Source organism: Quercus robur, chromosome 10 (genome assembly GCF_932294415.1).
Source record: "Quercus robur chromosome 10, dhQueRobu3.1, whole genome shotgun sequence".
NCBI lineage: Eukaryota > Viridiplantae > Streptophyta > Magnoliopsida > Fagales > Fagaceae > Quercus > Quercus robur.
The window spans coordinates 24,137,038-24,143,037 of NC_065543.1; positions in this window are offsets into that span (position 1 = coordinate 24,137,038).

Here is a 6,000-nt window from a genome sequence, read left to right on the forward strand (position 1 = left end):
TATTGGTTTCATTACCTGAGTGTGATCCTTGACCCCATTTTGAGACCGGTCTCAATCCTTAAATGCACCTCAATATTTTGATGGTAGCAACTATGCATTTTGGAAGGTGCGGATGAGAGCATTTTTGTGTTCTATAGATGAGGCTGTTTGGGATGCCGTTGAAATAAGTTGGACAAAGCCGGAGGTAGACAAATCCACATGGGATAAGGCAGCCCTCGCGGCGTCAAATGCTAATAGCAAAGCACTTAACGCAATTTTTTGTGGTGTGTCCCCAGATGAGTTCCATCAGATTTCTCATATCATCGTTGCCAAGGAAGCTTGGCAGATTTTGGAGACCACTTATGAGGGTACAAAGAAAGTTAAGGACACAAAACTACAGATGCTGACTACCCAGTTTAAGGAGCTCAGGATAAGCGAGGATGAGTCCTTTGATTCTTTCTATAGTAAGCTAAATGAAGTGGTCAATGGTAAGTTTAACTTGGGAGAGAAAATGAAGGACTCGAAAGTTGTACGAAAAATTCTTCGTTCATTGTCGGAGAGCTTCCATGCTAAGGTGACTGCAATTGAGGAGAGCAAGGACCTTGATGAAATCAAAGTCCAAGAGCTGATTGGTTCTCTCCAAACGTATGAGCTTTCAGTACCAAATCAAAGAAAGAGCAAATCACTTACTCTTAAGATAATAAATGAAAGGGTAGAAGCTCACAGTTCATCAAATGAGGATGTAGTCGAAAAGGATGTTGTCTACCTTGCAAAGAATTTCCGCAAATTTCTAATGTTCAAGAACAGTGAGAAATTTGGTGATAAAGGGAAATTCATGAGTTCCGGAAAGGAAAAGAAGGACTTCAAAAGGAGAGAAGGGAAGGAGTCCCAATCTACTCAAGGAGTCACTTGTTTTGAGTGTAATGGACATAGTCACTTCAAAAAGGAATGTCCTAATTACTTGAGATTGAAGGGCAAGGTGTATGCCACTACTCTTAGTAACTCAGATTCCTCCACCTCTGATTCGGAGGGAAGTTGTGATGAAGAAGGGAATTTCTCAACTCTATTGAGATTTCAGAGGACTTGAATTTGCTTGTGGAAGAGCTTAGGGGGCATAGTGATGAAGAATCCATGGAAATTGTAGAAGAATCAGATGCTGAAGAAGATGATGATATAGCTGGTCTTCAAGAGACCTATAATTCATTCCTTGAGAAGTCAGGAGAATATGAAAAGGTGGCTAAGGCAGCTGTGAAAAAGATGAAGAAAGCTGAGGAGGACTATAAAAGTCTCCTAGTGAGATATAAGGAGGCCAAGTGTGAGATAGAGACGCTAAATGGTGAGCTAACCGAAGCTTACACCAAGGTGAAATTCCTTGAGCTTGAGGTGGTTCAAGCAAATACCAAGGTAGAGCAAGTATCCACAAAGAAACTTGATAACGTCCTTTCCTCTTAAATGACCTTCTCCGACAAAACTGGATTAGGATACACCAAAGAAAGTAGTTCAGCTCTGAACATCTCCAAAGAAGTGAAGTTTGTGAAGGCCAAAAAGCCAGTTGTAGTTGCCCTTACTGTGAAGAAGGCAAATGTTGAGAAGAAGAAGAATGTGGTTGACTAGCAAGTGCTGAACAAGCCCCGTAATCAATCTATGGTTAGGTCTGAAGCCAAAGCAAAATCTATTCCATGATCGCAAAGAGGTCCTAGAACGAACCATGTGTGTCATCACTGCGGACTTCAAGGGCACACGCGACCTAATTGTCATAAGCTGAGAGCATTGAGGAATGCAAGTGAGCAAAGGTCAAGAAGACCAAGAAATGACAAGAGGACTTAGGCTGTTGAGCCATCAAGAGATTGAAATGGTGATTCCAGAATGATGGACGCGATGAAGATGATTGGTGCATTCACTAACTGCTTGGAAAGCTTCACTAGAAGGTTTGAAAGTCTAACTCTCGTACCCAATCCTATAAGGATATCACCCCAAACGCACGTGATGTGTGGGTGATGAAGGGTACCTATGCATAAGCATTACAACATGTCCATGCATTAATACTTCCTATATTGTGTGACTATGTTTGGTTGTGTACCTATTGGTTTGTTTATTGATTATGTGAATTGAAAATTGTTTGTTTGTTTTTGCTTTCTTTCATTTAAAATGTTTTTACATTGTTGCCTTTGATCAATCTTTTCCTTCTTGTGTGTCAAAAATCCAAAAACCACATAAAAAGTAGAAAATCTAAAAAGTTTGATCAACATTGTTGAGTTTTGTCTCAAAATATGTTTTATCTTGTACCTCTGTGCAAATGGCTTTGTGCATCTACGAGCATAGCTTGTTCCCTATGCACTCATATCATTGTGGGAGAAATCTTGAAATTTATGTGACTGTTGTAAATAGATCTTCAACCTTGACATGCATGATTAGTGAATGGTTTTGTTGATCTTGAGACATGCATAGACTTGTGCCTATATATCTTCCCACTCTTTATTTTATTTTTTTGCTAAAAGAGCTCACCAAATGTAAATCTCCAAATGAAAAGAGATAATGAGCTGCAAAAGCCTGTCGCACATACTAGTATTTGACTAGGAAAAAGGGAAAGCGACCAAAAATAAAATTGTATGATGCCCAAAAAGCCAAAGGCTAACTCATCAAAGTGAAAGATCAAAAATTTCAGGCATCGATCTCACAATGAGATGTGTTGATTCAAAAAGATAAAATGCTATGTTGAACATGGTGCGAAATGAAAAGCTTCAAAGATATTGTACTTAAGTTTATGTGGGAGGTCATATATGCATATTTCTATAATTGAGATGGGTCACATTATCTAGTGCTAGTTGTGTATGCCTTGATTGAATTGATCATTGAGGCTTCACATTAGACTAAGGACTATCTTATTTTTGATATCCACACACAACACACATGTCTATGTTCAATGAATGCCATATTCATTCGTGTGATTGTACTTGATTAAATGTGTTTTCACATGCTCAATCTTTGTTGATTAATCACAAAAAGTTTTTTGAGTTTTTAGGTGTTTTTGGAAAGTATTTTTTTTTTACAAAAAAATTTGTCAAAATTTCAAAAACATGTTGCCCTGTTCTGGTGACTCAGTCGCGGGTTGTACCAGTCGCATGCCCCAATCGCGAGCCCATACAGAGATTTTTCGCGACTCACTGGCGACTCATTGGTGGGTAAATGCTTTAGTTGCGAAAAAGACTTAGAATATTTTTCAAAAATCTGGGTTTTCATGCTTTTCGCAACTCAGGTTGGCAACTTGTTCACAGGTGGAAGGTCTAGTCGTGAGGGGTACACAGAGATTTTCGCGGCTCAAATCGTGACTCTCTTGCGAGTGGAACTTCCAGTCGCGAAAAATACTTAGAAATTTTTTCAAAAGTTTTCTTTCAAGTGTTCTGGTGGCTAGACTTGGCGACTTTCTGGCAACTTGACTCAGTCGCGAAAATCGCGTGTTTTGCCTAAATAGGTCAGTTTTTTTTTTTTTTTTTAAACTTTTCAGTTTTCCCTCAAACATTTCTGACTATTCATTGTCTTCCTTACCTGAAACACTCTCAAACTCACCGTGTCACTTTCGAACAAACTTCCATTTTTACATCATTTCAACTCAAAATCCGCAAGAAAAAGGTATGGGTTTTCTCTTTCTCTCTACATACTTCATGTTCTGAGTCTTGTTTATTTGAATCTGTGAGTTGTTGATTTCATTTAGGATATTTGTTGTTTCGGTGATGGGTTGGATGAATGTTTGTTGTGCTTGGATTTTTGGGTAATGTTGATTAGGCTTTTAGGACTCTATTTTTGCTTTCATGGTTGATTTTGACTGAGTGTGTCTATTGATTTGTTTGGTGTTTGAATCTCATACCCATTTTGTTATGATTTTTGGTTTTTTGTAATGCACTTTGTGTCTGTTCTTGGTTGATTCAAGATGGTTGGGCTATTTGTTTAAACTGTTTATGGTTATCATGTGTGTTGCTTCTGTCTTATGGATATTGTCTGCTCTATGTTGGTTTGAACACTTCATACTCTTTTTGCCATATCTCATAGTCATTTGCCCCCTTTTGGTTAAGTGTGTTTTACACTGCGTGTGGGGTACTTTTGGCTCTTTACAATTGATTATTGCATGTTGAAGTATATGTTTGGTATTGTCCCCTAGAGCTTTCATGTTTAAGGTGTTGTGCTCTTTGATCATTGATATCACTATGTGTTATGCATTAGTATGAGATATCTCTTTCAATGACTGTTTTTAAGCTGAATATGGTCTTAGTGTTGGCTTGATCTTCTATTCTTCTCTATACCACTAACCTGTTACTAATGGTTGTGTTCATATATTATGCTTTGTTGTTGTGGCCTTTTCTGCTTGTTTACAGATGGCCCATAACCTATTTAGGTTTGTTCAACACTTTGAGAGATATAAAGATTCTTTCTTGAGGGGAACCATTATTCAAGAAAGGTTTGCAGACTTAGGGGACTTAAAGGACACCTTCATTCTAGTTTGTTTTGAGGGTAGAGGATGGGATAAATTGTTGTGTGACCTACCTGCAGTTTGAGAGCCTTTAATAAGGGAATTCTATGCAAATGTTGTGATAAGGGAGGATGAGTTGAGTTGTTGGCTTAGAAGAAAGGAATTCACTATAGATGCCCATGACATAGATGAGGTGCTAGGACTTGAAGGTTTAGAGGACTATGACTTCACCAACTATAAGGACAAGATGCTATCTATAGAAACTATCCAAACTCGCATTGGTGGACAAAGAGAGGGGAGATGCCTCAATACTACAGCATTTCCAGGTGACATGAGGTGCCTAGCCACCATCATGATGTTCAACTTGTACCCAGTGAGGAAGCTGACTACAATCAACAATGCCAGAGCTATCTTCTTTATGGAACTCAAGGAGAAAACCTTCATTAACATCAGCGCTCACATCTTTGACACTATTGTGGATGAGACTAGAACCACCTCTAGGCCCAAGTTGATCTTTCCTAGTCTTCTTATGAGGCTTTTTAGAGAAAAAGTTGTTGAAATCCCTCAAGATATCAGCCCCATGCCTACACCTTCAGCCATCAACAAGCTAACCATTATCAGGATACAAGTCTGTCTTCCAAGTGATGAAGAGGAAGGTGACCAAGGTGAAGGTGACCCAATGGAGATTGAGACAATGACTGCAAGACAAACTTCAACACCCAGAAGCCGAGGCAAGAGGAGTATAGCTTCAACCTCATCAAAGGTACCTCCAGATGCATTCCAGATCATCATGGAGAGGATTGATGGACTCAGAGAGGTCTAGAATGAGCATACTGACAAGATGGCAGCAATTCAGGATCAGCTCAACATACTTTCAGCCAAGTTTGACAGCATTAACACCCAGCAGTGACCCTTTGGCCATTCCGGTCAAAAAGGGGGAGAATTTTTTATTTTAAGGGGCAACTTTTGAGAGGGAGTGCCATTTTGAGGGGGAGCATGCCATAAACAGTGTTTTCAGTTTATGTTTCAGTTTTACTTTATGTTTCTTATGGTATTATGTTTTATGGGCTTAATACACTGTGATTAAAGTTTTTGGTTTAAAGGTTTAAAACTTATGGTTTTGTTTGGCTGTGATACTTTGGTATATTAACATTTAAAGATGTTGTTCAGTATATTTTATTTGTACCCATGTTGCTTTTGTAAGCTTTTAGGGTTTGTTTCCATGTGATTTGTAGGCTTTTGTGGTTTGTACCATGCTTATGCAGTCTTTATGCTTTGTTGCCTAGTACTTCTAGCTAAATGTTATGCATTTCCTTTAAGTACTCTCACTCTTGTGCCTTAGTAGGATCTTGTTCCTAGATGCATATACTTTCTGTATTATGCATTGGTTGAGTGTTGGACATGCAAGTAATTTGCATTGAGCTTGTTAGCTTGTATGTCTAGATGTTCATTTCAAGTGTGAATGTGCATTGTGGTCACTATTTTATAGTGATTGCTTGTATGGTCAAGTCATGGTTTATTACTTTATTCCATTTTGCTTGATCGCATTGTGCTTG